This window comes from Triturus cristatus, chromosome 1_2 (assembly GCF_964204655.1).
Source record: "Triturus cristatus chromosome 1_2, aTriCri1.1, whole genome shotgun sequence".
In the NCBI taxonomy this organism is placed as follows: Eukaryota; Metazoa; Chordata; class Amphibia; order Caudata; family Salamandridae; genus Triturus; species Triturus cristatus.
This window is the reverse complement of record NC_140580.1, coordinates 978,526,467-978,548,992: the sequence shown is the minus strand read 5'-3', so window position 1 is coordinate 978,548,992 and position 22,526 is coordinate 978,526,467. Positions and strand designations below refer to the sequence as shown.

The following is a 22,526-nucleotide window of genomic DNA, read 5'->3' as shown; positions in this document are numbered from 1 at the left end:
AGATGCCTTCCCAGATGCCTTTTATCGCTTGCGCGAAGCACTTTAAACTCTTGGACAAAGGCTTTCCCCGCTTGGTAGAGGATTGTTTATTCGATTCATAAATGCTGCTTTTCAGAGGCTTTTCATGCTGACAACTTCTGCCTGACTATTCTCCAATTGTTCCCCAGGCTTTTACCTTCAAGGGAAATTGAGTCTGCTTTCTGTTATTTGAGACAACTTATAATAGTTTGTCTTTGAAATAATGATTTTGAATAGCTGTGACATATATAGACTAATGTATTCATTTATTGGCTAATGATTTACAGCTAATTTGTAGTTTTGCTAATCTTTTCATTAACCTTTATGGTTTGCAAATCTAGCACCCTCTTTCATCTTTGTGGTGCCGAATGTGCTTTATGTTATTGAAATGTACTGATTGTTGCGCAGCCTCGGTCTGAACAAAAGGTCCCTATACTTGAGAGCAGACTGTACTTGAGTTTGCACCAGAAATCTGCACGGTACAATGTGCTGCATTCGTAGAAAGAAAGGTGAGCTTGGGAGGTAAAGGTTGGCAGGTAGAAACGTGAGGTAGTGGGAAACATAGAGAGAGAGGCAAGTTAGTGAGACTGGTGAGGTATAGAGAGGAGAACAATGAGAAGTGAGGAAATCAAAGACAGGTCTGGTAAAGAGAGTAACGAGATAAGAAGAAATGTATGAAGAGTGAAGAGTAGAAAAAGAGATGAGGTGTTGAGAAAACAGGTGAAATAGAGGGACATGTGTAAAAAAAAGAGTGGTGTGGTTCATACTGAGGTAGAGAGAGGGTCATCTCTGGAAACTGGTAGAAACGGAGAGGCAAGGCAGAAAAACATATACAGAGAGAAAGGGCTAGAAAGAGGGTTGAGGTAGAAAGGATGAAAAAATAAAGAAGGCCATACAGTGAAATAAAGAAGGAGATGCGGTGACAGAAGTGAGAAAGGGAGGTAATTAGAGAAAAAGATGTAGAGGTAGGGAAATGGAGCTATTGAGAAAGGAGTGAGGTATTTAGGTGACACAAAGGGAATAGAGGTAGGAAAGTGAGAATTCCAAATGCAAGGTAGTGAATGAATGAAGAGGTAGATTGAGGAGTTTAGTAGTGAGAGAGAGGTTCTATAGTGAGGTTCAGTGACAGTTGAGGTACTGGAGAGTGGTTAGTGATGGGTGAAAGATAGGTAGAGTGGTGAGGTACAGAGAGATGGCAGGAGATACAAAAGTGAGAAAAGGGAGATGAGATTAATATAGAGGTAAAATACATGATGGAGAGATACAGGGAAGTGAGATAGAAACAGTGCGGTGTGGTGCAGATAGATAGGTCAGGTAGAGAAGTGCAGAGAAGTGATAGAATGGTAGAGATCTGCGAGCCAGGAGCGTACAAGCACCGCGGGCCTGGCCGCGGTCGCCCCAGCAGGGCTGCGGGGAGGATGGCTGCTGTCGGGGGTCCGGGCAGAGCCCCAGAAGGTGGTGGCTGAGGGGGACAAGCAACTCTGTTGGTGCGGGACTGCTGCCTACACTGCGACAAAGAAGGGCTGCACAGCTTGAGCTACCACCCGGCACTCAACGCCATCCTAGCCGTCACCAGCCGGGGCAGCGTCAAAATCATCGACGGCACCTCGGGAGCCTTGCTGCAGCAGGCCACGGGTCTGAGTGGTGAGTTGGGGTTACTAGGGGGGGCACCTCGATTTGGTGGGTCAGGTCTCCATAACCACTCCACCTGCCTTTCTCCCATGTCAATTTCTGGTGGAAGGGGGTTCTGCCTCTTATGGTCGCCAAGCAGGGAGTCTCTCTCGCCAACCTCCCCCCTCCTCACCTCCTCCAGCTCACCCCGATCTGCTAGTATCATGTTACCCCCAGACACCTTGGGGACGTTGACAGCATCACTTGTCAGACTTCTTTCCCTGACAGGATCCATGTGTTGGAGCTGTCAATCCCCATAGTAGGAGTGAAGTTGGGGACTGGAGTTCGTGTTGCTGCACCTGTGATATTTCATCCCACCAGTATCACATTTGCTCAGAAGTGGACTTGGGCCACTTTGTTACCACCAAACGAATCTCATGCCTATGCAGTTATTCGAGGACCTGAGTATCTGTCTGTGTGTATGATATGATCTTTTTATGTACACATGACCCACTCCATCGTGCTAAGTAAACATGCGAACAGACATTTTCCTTACATATGGTGCTGCTTTGTTGACAAGGAAACCGGCTGCTTAGTTTTTGCTCCACTTCTAGTTTCTAATTGTTTATCTTGCTCGATAGATCAGCAGATTGACTAACATTTTAGTTGGAGATCAGCCCTAGGACTTGTCTGCTTCCGCTTAGGGACTTTTTTCTGTTTTACTGCCTCTATTTAACGGTCTTAATAGAAAACGACCAACAGAGGTCAGTAAAATACCAGAATTGCTTTCTGCTAGTGCCTCTATTCAACTTTCTTGATAGAAAACAACCAGCAGAGGTCAGTAAAAAACCAGAATCACTTTAGCATTCTCTAGATTCCAGTCCATAGAAATGGTCTTGCATGAGCACCCGTAGACATTTTCTTTTTCAAATCTTGTATTTTCAGTGATATGACCACCGAAGGCTCTGATTTTATACTAAAAACAGAGCTTTGGACTATACCATTTCCCTCTGAAAGGCAATATTTCTCTCTATGTGTTCCTATACCTGGCATAAATCTAAAAGTACAAAGGTATGCTGTTCCTAAAGAGGCTGTTAAGGATTGTGGAAATGTATGAGTCAGGAGGAAATTCCTCCTTCAGGAAAGAGACCCTCACACATCCGGCAAACTAGCTGTCATATATCGTCAGCGGGTGGCCTAGATGTCAAGTTTCATTATCAGGACTGCTCCGAATCGGGGCGGCGCTGCAATCCCCGATCGGCGACCTTATAGGCGCCTTTTAGTGGAGATCTTTATTCCATTCATTGCCGGTTGGTGAGTGCAAGTGAGGGCCCTATGGTGAAGTGCGTGTGAGACTAAGTGTGTTAAAAGTAAGTAGTGGAGATCCTAAATAACAAATTTTAATAATGCGTAATCTTCCAGTGAGGGTGTCTGAATTACGCTCTAGTGAATAGTGGTCAACATGTTTCTTGCATCGGTCAAGTTGGCCGCAATTCTTCAGGACCAAAAAGTTCACACACTTATTGGTAGTGGTAGCAACTAATACTTACCACTGATACAGCACCCTAATAAGTGGTTACTTTAAAATCTAAGATAGTTACGCCTGTAAAAAAGAAGACAAGGGGACAAAACATACAAGTCAAAAAGACATATTTGCTACAAACAATCTTAAGTCAAATCGCCTAATTAACTGCACCCACAAGGTGTCATGCAGTATTTGTGATGTGCAGGTACATAACATGATAAGTAGTGGCAAACAAACTTCTCAGTGACTCAAGTAACACATTACTCATGTCTGATAAGTGCTTCTGCAGAAATGGTGTATTTAAAATATTAATATATGATAAGTTAGAAAAATATGAAAAAAAAAAACATGAAAAAAACCTGATCGGTAAACACAACTCACCCTGGTATTAAGGGCCTCCGGTTCCAGCGAGAAAGCGCTGAACAATAACACTGAATAGTGCAGTGTTCTGTTGACACAAAAAAAAAAACGGACATGGAGTGTAATTAACTAAATCAGATATGTATAACGTTAACTTTCACATTGTTTATCTTGAAATAGCAATGCTATCAGGCTTATTAAAAAAAACAATGATATTCAATTTCACCCGAAGGGGAAATATACATCTCAGAAGGATATCTTCAAGATCATGAGATATCAATCAGAATAGTAGTACTATCTATCTTTGCTTGTCATAACAATAGCGTTTTAATCTGCCCTCTGTACAAGATCGTGAGAAACTTAGCGGAGTCCGTGGTATCCCCAAGACAGTGGTCTTTACTCACGGCAGTCCGCGATGTAGAATGCCTCAGTTCCTAGCCTTCGTCAGCGCCAGCTCGGTGGACAACACTGGTCACTGACGCGGGGCATACATAAGAGCTGGGAACCAATCAACAAACAGGGCTCATCGGCACACGTCCGGGAGGATCCGTGTGCGGGATGTATAGCCGCTTTGGTTGGCTCTCGTGTATCCGGTCAGGTTGGAGTCGACATCCAATCAATGCTCGGGGGCGGGGATGTCAACCAATAGGTGATCGTTTACTTGGTTCTATCTCATGGCAACAGTCACTAAGCAACAAGGTGCCGTGCCTGACATATCGGTAATCAAAAAACTAGCTGTTCGAAGGTAATCGTAATAACGTAGTATTGTTGCTGGTTGGCTCAAAACTTGAAAAAATTAATTTATAAGGGTTAAGGGATGTAAGAAAGACCCCCAGCGTTATCCGTGTAGCAACACTCATCAGGTAACGCGGTTACGTTCTCAAGCCGTCTCAGTACTCGTGATTTATGTGATTCACATGGAATCTGGTAACGTAAATACACAACATGATCCAGCAATTCTCATTCAAGTCATAGGCTAAATGAATAACAGTGTGTAAAGGGTAAATAGATTCCTGTCATAAACAGAGTCAGCAGAGTTGGAAGGGGCCCACTCCACAGTCAAACAATGCCGATGGAGTAACGGGTAATACAGGTACCGAAGAGGTGAAGAAACAGGCCAAAATATACCTGAGTGAGTGCTCATTGATGCCTACCCTGTACCGGGTCATCATCATCTGGGTAATCAATCAGTGATGTGAGTCCCGCTCAGGGTTATCATTCCCAGTCTATGGTTAATTCTGTATAAGCCAATATGTAGTTCATCACCTGGTTCAAGTATTCAGCAGACTAGCCCACGGGATATCTTCATTCAACCCTTCCAGGTGGGAGGATAATCTCATAACCCACCTTTGTTCAACAGAGAACAATTTAGCTTTGCTAATGTTCTTAAAGGATTGGAGGACTGTCCACTGTAAAGAGCCAGGGGAGTGTTTCTTATCAAAGAAATGTGTTGTCATTTTTGTGTTGACTTTATTACACCGAAAATTGCTCCGATGTTCAATGATTCTGGTTTTTACCGGTCTTGTAGTCATCCCTATATAGGGGAGATTGCAAGGGCATGAGATTAGGTCGATGCAATTTTGGGTATTGCAATTAGTGTGTGTTCTGTATTGCCATGTGAACCCGTTAGGAAATTCAATGTTTTTCGTAACTTTGGTAAGAGGGCATACTACACATGAGCCACAAGGATAATGGCCCGTTACAGGAGGGAGGTTCCATAGAGTGGCCTGTCTGATATTGTTAGGTGGTTTTGGTCTCGTGTGTATAAGCCTGTCCTTCAGATTGGTAGTACGTTTAAAAGCAAACCGCGGGGTAGTCAATGAAAGTACCCCGGTGTTAAGGATGTTCCAATGTTTCTTAATGATGCTTCTAAGTTGTGCCGAATTCGGCGTGTAAGTGGATACACAAGTGAGGCAGTCATCAATAGTGCGTTCCCTTGGTTCCAGTAGCCCTTCCCTGTTGTTATTGCGGGCACGTTTGAATGACTTCTTAACATCATGACTCTGATATCCCCGTTGCAGGAGATTGTTAGTCAGAATCGAAGATTCCTTTATGAAGTCAGGTATAGAACTACAGTTCCTCCTAATACGGAGGAACTGTCCAAAAGGGAGATTTTGCTTAAGAGCTATAGGGTGGTAGCTGTCAAAGTGTAGCAAACTGTTCCTGTCGGTGGACTTCCGATGGAGTGTGGTGCTCATCGTATGGTCTTTTAGTAGGATCAAGAGGCCTAAAAAAGGGATTTGTTTGTCAGAAATAGTATGGGTAAACCGCAGATAAGGGTTTAAGGTGTTGACCCATTTACAAAATTCCTCACAGTGGACTCGGTCACCTTTCCACAGAATCAGAATATCATCAATGAATCTCTTCCACAGTAGGATGTTGGATCTGTAGGGATTCGATTCGTGGTGAATGGCTCTCTCCTCAAATGCTGCCATATAGATACAGGCCACGCTCGGGGCGAAGGTGCTCCCCATCGAAGTGCCCTGTATCTGATGGAATAATTGGCCCTCGTATTCGAAAAACTGGCATGTCACTCAGTTTGGTGCTTACTTTCCCTCCATGTTAGAGAACAGTAGATGTGTCAGCACCCAAGCTAATGTGCTGCATAGCTAAATACATATAAGTTCTCAAAGGCGAGACCGATTGCATTGCAAATGCTTGTTTTAGCTAGATGTGTACATTAAACCCCATGGAGAAGGCAATGCCATACAGAGTCCTGCCCGGCCAATCTGGGTCCACACAGTTATTATCCATTCCATGGGGTGAACTGCACTGTACTGATGGGTTGTTACCTTACTGGTAATTACTGGTGTGGAGTTTGCACCCCATCAGTATTTTGCAACTTTTAATTGGGTCATGTTGAGCTACTTAAATTTATTTGGGATAGATCAATTGGCCTGAAATTCCTGGTTATGAGATCCCACATCTAAAAGTAGCAGGGGGTTCTTCACTGTGCATTAACTTCAACAAAAGACAGAGGGGCTTATTTACAAAAACGGTCGCATCAGTGCGACAAAAAAGGAGATGCAACAGTTTTCACTGCGCCCTCCATGCGACACGATGGATGCGCCGTATTTATTGTACAGCACTCCATGTCGCAAAGAAACACAGATACGTCAGGAATCCTGACCTATCTGTTGGCGCAAAATGCATGCATTGGTGGAGTTGTGTCGCAAGCATGACGCAACTCCAGCAATGCGTGGGGGAGGCCTATCTTTAATGCACTGCATCACCCTTATGCCTGCCATGAGGCAGGTGTAAGGTTGTGACTCAATGGCGTCCTAGAAGTGGTGCACTGAACTCTTAGAGATTTCAATGTGCCACTTCTTCCAGGCTTTGATGCGGGGGAACGCCCACCCTGCATACATTATACCTGGCGCAAGTATAATGTGGCGCAGGGGTTTACAAATTGACGCATCTGCCTAAATGCGTCACATTGTAAATATCGTGCAACATGGTGCATTGTTTACTCCGCTGATGCGTCTCAAAATATGACGCAAAGGCGGCGCAAAAGTGTCGCAAGGGGCTCATAAATAAGTCCCAGACAATGTGACATTTCATTGGAATCTAAGAGAGAATATCAGTGACATTGCATTGTATTGGCTTTTTTATACCACTTTACTAAGCCTTGAGAAACCCAAAACATAAATAAGGTAGAAACATTGCTTTGTTTTATTTTCTTAATGCGTTAAGCCCATTTATACCATCACATCAGACACTATTTAGACAGAAACTGTATGAAAAAAATATATATTCTGTTATCTGTTTTTTTCAATCTTTCTAATTATTGCCCCAGCCCTCCAAAGCATGTCCGTTGTCCTGATCCAAGTTGTTGTGGGTGCTGTGGGCCCTGTTGTACAGTGACATTTATATGGCTTTTTCCCTCCAGTGAGGCTGCTTTGGGGTTCATTGTATGTGCCCTCTGGGCTCATAACTGCCTAAATCCCCAAGATGCACCTCCCAAGAGTACCTACATTAATCTCTGTGTGCTTTCTTAGGCCTACATTCTATGTGGTTCCAGCTGTATATACACAGACCTCTATAGATGGCGGGTGTTGGCTCTTGCAGCCATGACTATCATCACACATATCTCCTACACACAGGAGTAAGTGCAGCTACACACTTGCATATGCCACAGTTTCAACAGTTCCAACTACATCCAGACACCAAAACACTTCAAACACAGGCTAGAACACACTCACACGCTTCTGTTCTTCAATTATGATCTAATTCATGGGTACTCCCAAACATTTTCACATAGGCAAAAAGTATGCTCTGGGGTGTGTCCGAGAGCAGCCAGCAGGGGGAGGTCAGGGTGTAGGTGGATGTAGGGGAAGCGAAGCATGTACATGGTGTGAACAGCTGAGTCCTGGAGTTATTTTGAGGGTTTCATTCCATGCTGCCCTCTAAATTAAGCCCCCATTGTGGCTATTCTCAAAGGTACCTTACATATGTGAGTAATTTACTATTGTAGTTTACTCTTACACTTTTTAATAACTCTACTGCTTTGGGCTATTCACAGAATCCTAGTGTAAAGTAACAGTGTAGGCTTACACGTCTCCAAGTTACTACTGCCAAAAAGAAAGAGTAGTAATTCCAGCACCACACATGGCCAACCACTAGTATTACAACACTCTCCCATAGAAAACAATGGAGGGAGGGACTTAAAATAAATCCCCAAATTAAATAATGATAAATTAAATTATTGAAAATAGTTAGTTCCTTCATCTTCTGAGAATAAGCAGATCCTGCACCAGCATATTGCTAAGTTTCATAGAGCAGTCCCTCGGACCAATTTTCCGTCTCTCTTACATAACACAAAGTTAACAATGTCCACAACCTAATGTTTGTATATAAACAATTCTGTTTCCTTGTATTGCCTTGAAAAGCGCTTCAACGCCCAGTCAGGAGCAGTAAGCGCTATATAAATACAATTTACAACTTTTGAACTCCAGTGTGTTTACCTTGGGGGTGCAGCAGCACCCCCTGCATGTCTACTCCCACTGCCTACAATCTGAAATATCACTGACAGTCTACAAAGTGCATTTGTGTAAAGGTTTGCCGACTAGCCCTAAAATCTTGTAAATGTTTGCCTTCTATCCAGGGGAACTGATTACAAAGCACTGCACCCTACTTTCACACTTACTAGAAACTCTACACGGGTTTGTTATTTTATGTGGCACTTTTACAGCGCACAATTTGCAGTTAGTTTGGCAACTCAGCGCCTTTCCTTTAGTAGTCCAGAATATGACTTAGCACATGTCTCTATTATACAATCCTCAGTTGTCTAATGTTTGTAATGTTAATGTTAATGATGGCAATTCACAGCAGTTTAGTTTGGCTCCAGAAAGTGCAGGTTTGTTTACAAAGACAAAACAGCCTGGCAGATCTCGAGCACATTCAAATGACTTTGCCAAATATACCACGAGGTACAAGTCACAACTACAAGTCTCACAAAGATGTGGCAGCCCACAATTAGGCTAAAGCGTCCAGCAAAAAAGAAATGCCTCCTTTCATTCCCCTGCAACAGGCGTACTGCCCCCTCATGGTGGCACCCTTTGGGCCACCAACCCTTCTTGGACAGACTCAGACATAAAGGATTGATTGACGCATACTTATCTGCACTTTGGCAGTAGAAAACATTGCAGCCTGAAGAGTGCACTGGAAATAGACACCAAGCATAGGCAAATCCAGCAGGTCTGACTTTGGCAAGTATGCATTTTGCACACGTGCACTATGCAAAGAAAGTAGCAGAAATATAACAAGCATTAAAAATGCAATAGGTCTCGCCTTTTATTAAGTTAAAGCCATTTTCTTTGCTTTACAATACCATTAGCAAAGCAAATGGCTTTAACTTAGTCAAAGGCGAGACCTATTGCATTTTCAATGCTTGTTATTCCCTTACAGCAGCAGATTAAAATTATGTGTTAAAGTGGACAGTAAGCAGGACAAGGAACGTTCATTGATCATGCACCTTTAGCACAGCACTCAATGTTTTAATAGACGTCTGCTTGCTGCAGAGGAATACTGCTCCTGGGTACACCGAAGTGTTGAGATATTTAAAGAGCTCCTCTTCGGGGCTGTTCGTAATACCCACAGCTTTTAAGCCGGTACATTTTGAGAACCTTGCAGTAAAAAAAAAAATCATAGTCTAGCCGGTTTTGTAAAAAACAAAATTTTAGGGACCCGAACCCCTATGGATAATGTAAGGGCTGCGTTCACTGAGCTCGCGTCGTTTGGGGGTGGCATTAACTTAAGCAGTTTCCATGCTCCCGTGGCAGAAAATGGTCAGATGTTTAGATATCCAGTCAGTATGCAGATGCACGTCTCTTTTAAATAAAAAAAAAAGGAAATATGTTTTGAGGTAATACGTTTTCAGCAAACAGTTAACATTTAGAAAATGTAACTGGCAAATATTGTTTTGACGCATTTTTTTAAGCAAGCGTTCCAAGGAGTCCTGCACCTTGGTACAGAAACGACCTTCTTTTGAACGTCTGATCGCTTGTCATTAAAATAGAAACCAGCTACTGGGCTGAATGTTCCTGTCCCTCGACAACACCAACGATATAGAGGACAAAAGAAGAACAAGTTCTCTCTATAAATACAATAAGGGTCCTAAAGGCGGAGTCAGTGCTGCCGTTTGATCTACAGTTATTAGTTATGCTTTCTGATAGTGTGCCTCATGTTTCTCTCTTTTACGGTTGTGACTCGTGAGCCAGTGAAGCCTCTGCACATGGGATGTCTACAAACAATACTCTTTACTCTGCTGTTTGGCATTGATGTGTCTTGGTTTCACATCTGCTCCATTCTGGGTAAGACATGCTTTGATCAACATACCTCACTGCTTCCAAATCTGTGGGTAGGTAGTGTGGGGATAGGGAGAGCGGTGAGAGATGGCAAAGGGCTGCTCTGGGTGTAGTCTGGGCACGGTTAGGCAGGTACAGGTGCTGATAAGGTTCCGCTCTGGCCGTTTCTCCCTGCTAATGAGATAGATGACAGACTATCGTTGGAGCCGGGTGACAGCGAGCAGCACACACTCGGTCACCGGAGAGTATTAAGAAGTAAATGTGTTTCATCTCCAACAAAGTATGACGCCCTGGCCACAAATTCTCTTTTTGTTCCTGGATCCATCCATCTCCCCCACTAAATAAATTCGTGACAGAGGGCAGGCTAACCCAGAGATGTGCTGAAGACCATTTACCTTCTGCTGTCTAACCATCCATAGAATACACACAGCAAGCACTGCACGCAGCTTTGCCTTTCGAAACAATGAACTACTCCTGTGCAGCAATGTCATTAACCATCTTGCTTTGCTGATGACGGTAACGAACGTGATGCCTTAGAAACAACAAACTCATATCTGCTTTTAGCCCAGGCAAGAAACGATATGACATTAATGCTTTGGAAGCACTCCCGAGGCCGGAGAAAATAATGGATGGACGGAGTATTGGCAGGCAAAACAAGGGAGGTCGGCCGGGCTGGCGCGCAGTGCACGCATGCGCGCATGGCAGCGTGCTTTCACTTTAAACTGCAAAAGCACGCCGTGTTTAAAGTGAAAGCACGCTTGTTTATCAAGATGGCGGCGGGCTGTCCACTGTCCTTACATGCATGCGCATGCTGTTAGGTTTGGACAAATGGCGAGAGCAGCCATCTTTGTCCATCCCTGCGCGTGCATGTAAGGCTTTTGGAGAATCGATTCCAAAAGGTACTCGCAATAGCTACAGCAGCACATGCGCTGCTTTCGCTAGGCGAGACTTAAAAATAAAGGGGTGGCCCAGCAGCCCAGGCACACCAGCCCTGGCACTGAAGTGCATTCCTTTCCAGGCCGCGCTGCATATGGGATCAGAAAAAATATGCTGTCCCTCCCTGGGCAAAACAGCCAATGGATGAAGTGATTCACTCACTGTCCCAGGCTTTAAGAGTTAGGGGGCAGAAGAAAAACATGAATGACACTTGAACAGACCACTGGGTAGAGAGGACCGACCGAAAACCTCTGTACATAACAGCATATGGATGTCTTTTTATGATTATTTTTTGTAAAACATAAGACTGCTAATGCTCGCTCAATGTCAGACCTAACAAGCATTGGTAAAGCCAGTACGTCTTGCCTATGCAAGCTCTATTAGCCATGTTGTACAGCAGCACAGCAGGTTGAAAGGAAAAAAAGCGCTATGACGTGGCCAGTGTTGAGTCATAGCACTTTTTTTGTAATTTACTTTCAGTCATGCTTCACAGCAGCCGAACTGCTGTAAAACATGGCCAAAATCATTGACACAGTCAATAGATCTTGTAGATGAGACCTATGGGCTTTGCTAGGGCCTTTTTTGTGAGCGTTGAAATATAGCAGCCGCTGTGTTAAAGATCTCTTTGGAAAGCTTTGAAAAGCATGAACATTTCAGTTTCAGCAGCAGCTGCTCCTTCGCTATGGCGGAGGAGCGTCACCCCACTGCTTTTCAGCAGTACAAAAAAATAAAAATAAAATTATGACACACTATGTCAATATCATTTTATTTTTCCATGCTGTAGCCAGCTTTGGGGCTGGGCGATGCTTGGCTGTCATCACAGCCAGCAGGGGAAGGAGTGGTTGGGGCACTTAATTGCACATGACGGTTTGGACGGACGTCTTGGGCTGGCCAAACCATGATGTGCACTAAGCATGTTCACCACTGGGCTGTAATGCACAGCCTGGGTCGAGATCATGCCCAGGCTCGCAGTACCCGTCTGAGCGCCAAACCAGGACACTCACGATGCTGCTGTCATGGTGACAGCAGAATCGTGATTGGCTTAGAGGCGCTTGGGTGCTCCCGGGAAGAGAAGCAAGTCCAGACGACGGAAGAAGACGGTGGCCATGGAGAGGTAAGTGAATTTGAATTTTTTTAACTCCCCGCCCCACCACCTCCGTTCTATATCAGCTGTTACTGGTTCTTAGTGTTGCTAGTGCCACCTGTTTACTATCAAAATCCTATAGTAAATGTTGTGGCATCCTTTTTTTAAAAAAAAGCTATTTTCATGCATATTGAAGAGGGATATTCTGATTGGAGCAAACGTCTCCACCATACATGTTGCCTGGAGCTGTGTATGTGCTGGCAGCAAATCCGCAGTACTTCTGTATACTGCCATCAATGTGAAGAGTCTGTGTTTTTATTTAGAGATGTTGTTTATTTATTTAATAGGTCTCCATTTGCTTTACACTTGTAATTCACAAAATGCTCATAAAATTATTTACCACATTTTATTATTGTTTGCTGCTCGAGTGCTTTGCCTTCATCGCTGTTGCCTTGAGCCTAATTACCCACATTGCAGTGGGGTAAGAAAGCATGTGTAAACAACAGGAGCGAGGATGTGGCATTACCTTTTGAGCTGCCAACAGTGGAACTGGTCAACCAGGTTCAAGTCTCAGCGTCAGCTCAACATCCTGTGATTCTGGGCAAATCACTTAATCTGCCAGTGCCTAAAAACACCCCAAGCATTTGCAATGCAATCGGTCACGCCTTTGGGACCTTGTAAGTATTTATCCATGCAGAACATTATCCTGGGTGCTGCAACCCAGACAGGGGAGCTTGGGGGGGGGTGAGGGTTGACAAGTTTTAAAATGCTGCAGCCGTGTAAACAGTCTGTGAGCTTACACCTGTCACACCATAGCAGCTGCTACTCACACATTGCACTGTGTCGGCGACTGGTCACATGATGGTGGCATCTGAGAGGCCAGTAGGGCATGTCATCCACATGATCACTGGTGTATGCATGATTGATTCATTACAGGAGGCGTGTCTGTGCAAAGACAGGAGCACTGAAGAAGCGCTGCATACGGGGCTAACGCTCCGTAGTAACAGGATGGGTTGTAATTCCAATACAGCACCTCTGTTGTAACAGGATGGGATGTAATTCAAATACAGCACCTCCCTAGTAACAGGGTGGTTTGTAATTGTAATTGGAATACAGCACCTCCGTATTAACAGGGTGGGTTGTAATTTGAAAACAGCACCTCCAGGGCGCTTCACTTTTACAAATGATTGTCCATTGATATTTGAGAAATGTTAATTTTATACACACATATTTCTTGTATTAAGCTGCACTGTGATTTTAAGAGGGAATTTAAACTTTACACAAATAACTATGAATGAATGTACGTTTGATCATCCACGGGACATTTAAGGCCTTATTCAGAGGTTGGAAGATGGACATCCTAACCTTATTACAAGTGCATTACTTCAGTTCAATGATCAAATTCAACTTATTTTCATACACGTGTGTTTGTGTGTGTGTAAATATTTATGCATTCAAAGATCTCCAGCTGGTGAACTTTGCAGTTTTACCGGCACTGAAGAAAGCGAAGAGCTGATACACACGTCTGCCGAGGCACTTTTAATACATCGATTTGACACCGCTTTACTAAGATATCTGTGGTGGATTATTAAACTCACAGGTTGTGTTTGGAGCTGTGTTGGAGCCCATTTTTGTATATAAGTGGGATTTGGATAACATAAATAATTATATCTATCTATCTATCTATCTATATATATATATATATATTCAGTGAAAAAACCATAGGTTTCACACATGTTATAGTTAGCTGGAAATTTTACTGATAAAAAACCAATGAAATTCCCCCGTTATAGTTAGTGCAGGCAACTATAACTCACGCGACCGCAATCCTCTGCAGATGACATATGTGTCTTTATGAAAAAAAAATATTTGTAATATATGTATAGCTAAAATTTAATGGAAGAAGACATGGGCAAATAAGTGTCTAAATACAGTATTAGCATCAGCAGAAGATTGCGGTCGCGTGAGTTATAGTTGCCTGCACTAACTATAACGGGGGAATTTCATTGGTTTTTTATCAGTAAAATTTCCAGCTAACTATAACATGTGTGAAACCTATGGTTTTTTCACTGAATTTGCAAGGTTTTTTAAATGCTAATTCCTAACTATAACGTGTGTGAAACCTATGGTTTTTTCAGTGAATTTGTACGTTTTTTTTAAATGCTAAGTTACTTTACGCCATTCGTGGCGTGCGCGCCCACTTAACGCAGTTCGTTCCGTGCGCGCACGGTGCGCTTCGCGCACCGTGCGCGCACAGTGAGCATGCGGTGCACTTTGCGCACCGCGCGCCCACTTTACGCAGTTAGTGCCGTGCACGCACGGTGGGCACGCGGTGCGCTACGCGCACCGCGTGCCCACGTTACGCTAGATGGGCCATGTACGCACGATGCGCTTCGCGCACCGTGCGCACATGGAGGACATATGATGCGCTTCGTTGTGAAAGGTAAGATTTTATTTTTTCATATGTGATATATGCCATGCATAAATGGTGCCCTTCGGGCACCATTTGCACACGGGGTGGGGAGAGTATGGATAATTTTTTTTTTTTTATTAATTTTTACCGTACGTAAGCGCAATCGGCAAAATTATCGAAAAAATAAAAATTCCGTTTTTGGCCTTGGGGGGTCTTTGAGGACTCCCTCAACATGGCTGGGTGCTTAGGAGTTGTCTAAACAGCCCCTTTACATGTTTTTGGCCTTTGTTTTTTAACTCCCTCTCAGACTGCGAGAGAGAAAATGGCAGCCGCCGCTTCCTGGTTTCGAACGATTCGAATGTTTACTAAGATCTAACAGCCAATCAGAATCGCGCTCGCGCACGGCGGCATGCGCGTACGGTAAGCGCACCGTAAGCGCACCGTAAGCTGGCTCAGATATATATATTGATTTAAAGGCTATTTTCTCAGAATCTACTGAACAGATTTACACCAAACCTACAAAAGGCACTTCCTTGACCTGTAGACTACCTCTCTGCCAAATTTCAAGGAACTCTGTTCAGCTGTTCGGGCTGTAGCTGTGTCTAAAGGTCCTATGGAAAAATGCATGGGAAAAACGCGTTTTGGGACCCCCCTTTTATCTCAGCCCCCGCTTGACGAATCCCCCCGAGACTTTCAGGGTAGGAGCGGAGCGTAGCGCCCCATTAGTTTTTAAAATTTCGCGAGGATGCGTCGACCGGCGCCAAAGTTATTCCAAATAGAATGTTGCGGTTTTCCCATGGAAACAGGGTCCTAACTATAACTACCTACTGGCGACCGCCAGTAGGTAATATATATATATATATATATATATTAACACCCTGATCGTCTTTCCACAAACAGGCACCAACACCGTGAAGAATTATGGCACAGACGGCGATTTATTTCAAATTCAGGTCAGACGCGTTTCGGCGGTGAAACCGCCTTGCTCACTGCATGAAATGTTCTGTCAGTGTCAACCAAACAAATACCTCCACCATTTACCTGTGGTTGCCAAGACAACCAGTACATGTCATAGACATAGAAGTTTTTACACCGTGACTTGGCAAAATACAATTGTGCGTGAATATATGGAATAACATACATTGGTAATATATATATATACACACACACACACACACCCACACAAACACCTCAATCATGTATATAAATGATCCTGCCGAAACGCGCCACGCCCCAAGCGATAATAAAATAAACAGTTATACTTAACTTGCTGAGGACTGCTGTGTCATCATTCCAGTGCCGGAGCAGAAGTGCTGGATTTGTTGTTTGATATATATACCAGTAGGTAGTTATAGTTAGGACCTATTTTCCATAGGAAAAGCATTTTTTGTTTTCTCAATAACTTTGGCGTCGTTTGACGAATCATGGCAACATTTTCAAAACTAGTGGGGCGCTCCGGTCAGCTCCTGTCTTGAAAGATTCGGGGTGATTTGTCAAGTGGGGGCCGAGAAAAAAGGGGGTCCCAAAACGTGTTTTCTCCATGTTATTTTCCACTGCTGAACGGAATTACACCAGATTTTGCAAAAAGGTAGCCCTTGGTTCAGAAAGAGTCCTTTTTGTTAAATTGTGTAAATCCGTTCGGTAGTTCCTGAGATATTCAAAAAATAGAGGTCGGAAAATCAATTTCCCATAGGAAAATTTAGCCAAGGCTACAGCCTGAACTGCTGAACAGAATTACACCAAATTTGGCGAAAAGGTAGTGCTTGGTTCAGAAAGCGTCCTTTTTGTTATAATGGTGTAAATCCGTTGAGTAGTTGCTGAGAAATTCAAAAAATAAAAGTTTTGATATATAGGGACGAGGTGGGTTCGTGAACCCTCCCGACCACGAGCTTCCCTGTGATTGGCTGCCAACACTCCAAACCAGAAAGTGTTGGCAGCCATCTTGTGACTCGGTAGAACCGAGTCACAAGAAAACAGAAAAACAAAGGTGAAAAAAAAGAAAAGGGGGCAGGGTAGAAACACCCTGACCCCCCAGGCCTGCTCAGAGGATCCCACAAGGACCCCCAGGGCCAAAAAAAACATTTTTTTAAAAGAAACAATTGGCGAAATTCGCGAATCCCGCCAAAATTTTTAGAAAAATGAAGTGCGGGCTCCCGCACTTCATTTAATTGAGGCACCCGGGTGGCCCAGGTCCCGGGGGCATTGCCAAAAAATATATGCGGGGGCCCCGGGGACCGCCACCTCCTGGGGCTTGCTTTAAATAATGTGTGTTGGGCTTTTCTTAACTATTTGTGGGGGCACATGGCCCCCCGCTGCCCCAGGGACTGCCACCCTCCGGGGCTTCCTTTTTAATGTGTGTTGGGCTTTTCTTAACTATTCGCAGGGGCACATGGCCCCCCGCTGCCCCAGGGACCGCCACCCCCCAGGGCTTTTCTAAAAAAAATGAAAATAAACCTGTGTGGGGGGCTCGAGCCCCCGTACATGCCCCGGGGACCACCACCTCCCAGGGGCTTCAATCACATTGGGGGGGGGCACGGCCCCCCTCCTGGAGCCCTCTATGGCCTTGGGGACCACCACCCCCCAGGGCCGGCTCCTGCAGTGTCCCGGGGTGCCCACCCCCGGGACACTGCTGTTTGCTAAGGCAGGGCGGGAGCCCTGTGGCTCCCCCCTGTCATAGCTAACTTGCTTAGGATTTTGGAAACGAGTGCAGGGAAGCCCGCTCTCTCTTCCAAAATCCAAAGCAGATTGCTTTTCTACACGGGGAGCTGCATGTCAACAGATCCCCGTGTGGAAAAGCAATGCCGGCTCCCGCAGGAGGCGGGGAGCCGGTGGGACCGTGGGGGCATTGGGGCTCCCCCACGGTCCCCAACGGATAGGGCCAGCCCCGGGGGATGGGGTCCCCAGGGTAGGAATTGGCCACAGGAGGGGGTCCTGCGCGGCCCACTTCCCGTTTAGATTTTTTTTTTCTTTTAAAAGGGGTCAGGCCCTGGGGGATGGAGTCCCCAGGGCCCAAAAAAAAAAAAAAGAATGGGGTCACACAGCCTCCCTTCTAAAAAAATTTTTTTTTTTTAAAAGACCGGCATCGTGCCGGAGGCCCCGCCCCCTCCCAGCAACACTCTGCAAACGCGCCCTGTGGTGTGTTTTAAGATGGGGAATTAATTCCCCTTCAATACTGGGGGTCCCTGGGGGCCAACTAGCCCACCAGGGGCTGTATGCGCCACAGGACTGCCTTGCAGAAGGGTGGTTCGAGGCCACGCCCCTTTTCACACCTCTCTGCAACGCAGCTCTGTGGCACTTACTGAAGGTACCTGGTGGGCTAGTGGGACCCCAAGGACTCAAGGGGATTTAATCCCCCAATTTACAACGCACCAGGGGTCGTGTTTGCACAGGGGTGCAGGGAGGGGTCGTGGCCTGATTTGGCAAGTGTGCAAACGCGCCCTGTGGCGTATTTTAAGTTGGAGGATTAAGTCCCCTTCAATCCTAAGGGTCCTTGGGGGCCAACTAGCCCACCAGGTACCTTCACTAAGCGCCAGGGAGCTGCGTTGCAGACTGGTGGTCCAAGCCCATGCCCCCTTTTTATACCACTCTGCAATGCAGTTCTGTGGCGCTTACTGGAGGGAGATGGTGGGCTAGCCATGTCATGAATGATGTAGTATGTGACGTCATGAGCAGTGCATTGCGGGTGCGCGAGTTATAGTTAGCTGAACTAACTATAACTGTGGAATTGCTACGGTTTTGTAAGAGTAAAATGTCCAGCTAACTATAACGTCCCTGAAACCTATGGTTTTTTCAGTGAATTTCTAAGGTTTTTTAAATACTAATTTCTAACTATAATGTACCTGAAACCTATGGTTTTTTCAGTGGAATTAAAAAAAAAATAATTATATATATATATATATACATGGCTGGATTAAATAGAGTTTTACAAGTACAACATTAATACTGATATTTTAATCCTTTAGTAATTTTCAGTACAAGCTTACAGCATCCCCTGGCTAAAATTTACATTTTATATGTAATACGAGTTGACTCCGCACTTCCCCAAACTATGAATCACTTTCCCTATTAATTAATTGGTAAAAAGAATAACATAATAAGATACAGCACACCAGGGTGAGCACTTAAAATAATTAGCACGCATAAGTAATCAACAGACCAATCTAAGCATGACATATAGGTCCAAAGGTGACTCTAATCCAGAGGTATATCTTTTATTCTGGGAGGCAAACAGAGTAATTGGCAAAAAAACCAATATAAGATTTATAGCGGATATATACACATACAGGATATTTTTTTCTTTTGCATGAAGCATGAATTACTGTGTGTAAGTATAAAAAGGATTGTATCTGCGATCTATCAATATGAGGTATTTTAAGTATATAGCACAATTGATTGATAAACAATGTGCAGTATTGAACATTTATACTTCTGTTCGCCGCATGACATTCTGACTTTTTGTGCGTCTTTATATATAAAAAAATGGTTTTTATATTAATATTTATTAATTTTAAAGACCTATTTATAAAACGCATTGTTTTGCACATGTAGCCCTTTTGCACAGTGACCAATGTTTACATATGTATGAACAAAAATAGCTGCTTAATGTCGTTTTCAATAGGAACGTCTGTTGTTTATGTTCATTTGCACTAGCACTTTAAATTTGGGGAAGTATTGTCAGCGCGTCATGTGATCAAGGTCTTGGGGGACCGAAACGCGTCACGGCACATCTAATAAAACAAAATTGCACCAAGCAAGAGGTGTCCGTTCCTGCTTTCGGATTCGTGTTGCATCAGAATCCATTTGAAAAAAGGTTTCGTGGAATATATATATATATATATATACACACACACATATACACACACACACACACATATAGATACACACATACATGCACATACATACATGGTCCATCACTGTGTTGGCTGCATTCTCCCGTACAGAAGCGGCTGACAGTTTTGAAGGAGTTATTGTAGAGATGTAAGCACTCTGAACACAAACTAACCCAGCTAACGGACTAGCTTTCGACTAGGGCTTAGGGTGGTTAAGGAAAGGGATCCAACCCCAAATTATGGGATACAATTTCATATGGAACCAAGAAGGTAAAACTCAACGTGCACATGCTCGGAAATAAGCAACATGGGATGGGGCAAATAGGTGACGTTCAAAGTGAGCATGTGGATGGTCGCTCCCCATTTTAAGTACAGACAGAAAGGACATGTAGGAGATGGTGATAACATTCTTACTTGAAGCTTTCAATATACCCTACCCCGAGAATTTGGCTAATGTAAGACAGCATCAAAGTGGAGACATGCCTCTCAGACATAATGTTTATCTGTACTCACTTACAAAGTCTGGTGAGGCAAAATAAGTCTGGGCCCCAAAAATGAATGCCAGTGGTCCCCACCTGCAACCAGCAGTTCAAATTAAGCACTGCAGTGAGTGATATGACATCATTATCATATCTGACTAGAGTGAGGACTGAGGTAGGTGGTTTCGACGACCACGGCTGCCTCTCACAGTAGACTGCATACGTGCCACATTCTTAGAGGTTCCCAGCCTCTTTCTGGGAGGTTTTGCTTGAATGCAGAGCTCTCTGTGGAGTCCTTTGAAGAAAGTGTGGTGTGATTAAAAATACAGCCCTAAAACCTTTGCTTTAGTTCATTACGAGAAATGTGCTCCTTGTAATATTTTCATGAATCAGTTCAGGTCAGTTCAGCAAGCTTTATGCGGTGTGTACAACAACCAGAAACGCAAAAACAGTTGAAAGATACATAAAAAGATAAAAACAGCATTCAATCATACATAAATGGTCCAGTTAATTACACATAAAATCAATTAATAGAAACAGTACTTTTTCTCACATCAATTGCTTTTTTAATGTATAGCGCAACATAAAAACATATTACTGGGTCATTTAAGGTAACAAGTAGTTTCATAGCAGCATGGGTTGTATTCAGATTATATTTTTTAAATAGTGGCTTTAAGAAAAAACATCTAAAATGCAGATACAAATTACATAATAAAAAAGTGCATAGTGCTCTGTTTGGATTGCTCATCACAAGGGCATGGGGACGTCGGTCGAGATTTCATAACAGGGTAAGCGACCAGATGATGTACAATTCCTAAACTCAATCTTGTTAAAACAAAATGATGTGAAGGCTTAGTGACTATGGACAAGTAGTCTTGGAAACCACTTTTGAGCTCCATTGCTTTGTAAAATATAAATGTGGTTTGCTTCTTAAGATTCCCATGCGGACCTCACTTTTGTGGGCCAAGAAGATGTCCTTTATCTCTTGTTTAGATAGTTAATTCATGCTCGGCGTTTTCATAGATCTTGATCTTTAATAATACATTAAGTAGATCAGCAATATATTTTAGCCAAGGAATACGTAAGCTATTGTCCAATTTTAAATAATCCTTAATAATTGTGAATTTAGTTTCATCTTTGGCCCATATAGATCTCCAGAGCATTACTGGTCGCATGGCAATCAAATCAGATAAATAGTTTATGCCAACAACTTGGTGCATTATCTCTGTAGAAGCAGAGGGAGGTAAACATAAAAGGCGTTTTCAAAAAGACTTCTCTCCTTGTAGCAAAATCTGGCAACTGTTGTGGCCCCACACACCTGCGCCATACAACGCGTTTGAAGCACATCTAGCCTGGTTTACAACTGTTATATCCTTTATGCGGCGATCTAACAGTTTTGAAGCAAACCGGAAGACCCCATGTATGTTCTTTGACATCTTCGATGGGACGTTGGTTATCTCGTGCGTCCAATTCCCATTTCCGGAGAAACTTTTTCCCAGATGGCAGAAGGTATTAACTATTTCTACTCTAGTACCTTCAATAAAAAAAAAGTGCTGTGTTTCTTATGCTTAGGGCCACAATCCATTGTAAAAGTTTTTGTTTCATTAATTAAAAGGTTGGAACAAACCTCAACAAGTGATGACAGGGACAAGGATGAGGGACATAGAGGAAATGTGCTTTAAAGAGGGTGAGCAGATTTTGAAAGCAAAGAACAGCTGCATTTCACAACAATAGAAAGAGTACAGTTTTACCTAATCTGAGGGGCACAGAAGGGAAGACTCATTAATACTGAAACACAAACGAGTTACTAAAGAAATAAAATGCAAGGAATAAAATGCCATCATATTACCTGTTCACTAAATTGCTTTTTGACAAGAGCTGCTAACGTGTCCTGCATTAGGACACATAAAAACACGCCTCTGAGTGTTTTCAGTCACAGTCGCTGTTTCTGGATGGGGGTGCCGGGGGGTCGCACCCCTGTATTTGTTGCCCCCTGGCCTCTAAAAATGCATTTTGAAGGTTTGTATTTCCGGCCACGGTGCTTTTATTTCAGCCGCGTACATTGCAGGCAGCAGGCTTTTAATTCATGAGTGGGCGGGGGTGGGGCATAGAATGCACGGCAAAACTGTCCGGGTCTGAAGACGTGTAAGTGTTCATGTCAGGTTGGATGAGTCTCTTCCTACGACCAACCCGACATGCGCACATAAGGCCTCTCCTACCAGCACAATATTAGTGAGTCGGGAATCAGAGCTGCAGCCTCCTTAGTCTTCTGAGGAGCGCTGACTTTGCCTGCTCCAATCAATCCTGTCACTGCTCAGCAAGGGAGCAGTATCAGGATTGGCTCCACAGGTGAGGAGTAGCCTAGTCTTGGAGGCAGCATTGGAGTGGCAGGTTAAGCTTCAGTGAAGAACATGGCCAATCAAAGTATGGCTTTATGATGAAGCCATGCAGTGATTGGTCATTTT

At 43.9% G+C, this 22,526-nt stretch overlaps 1 protein-coding gene across 5 annotated transcripts in view; it reads right to left on the bottom strand.

Annotated features, from left to right (window-relative positions):
* The window catches only part of LOC146868499 (ectonucleoside triphosphate diphosphohydrolase 8-like), a 465,720-nt gene that overhangs the window by 354,667 nt on the left and 88,527 nt on the right, over positions 1 to 22,526 (bottom strand). For 2 of the 5 annotated variants that reach the window (XM_085610693.1, XM_085610710.1), the window contains exon 2: positions 3,536 to 3,602. The exons of the other annotated variants lie outside the window; for them this stretch is intronic. The gene's annotated coding sequence lies outside the window, so the exon portion shown is untranslated. The remainder of the gene's footprint in view (positions 1 to 3,535; positions 3,603 to 22,526) is intronic. 5 annotated transcript variants of the gene reach the window in all.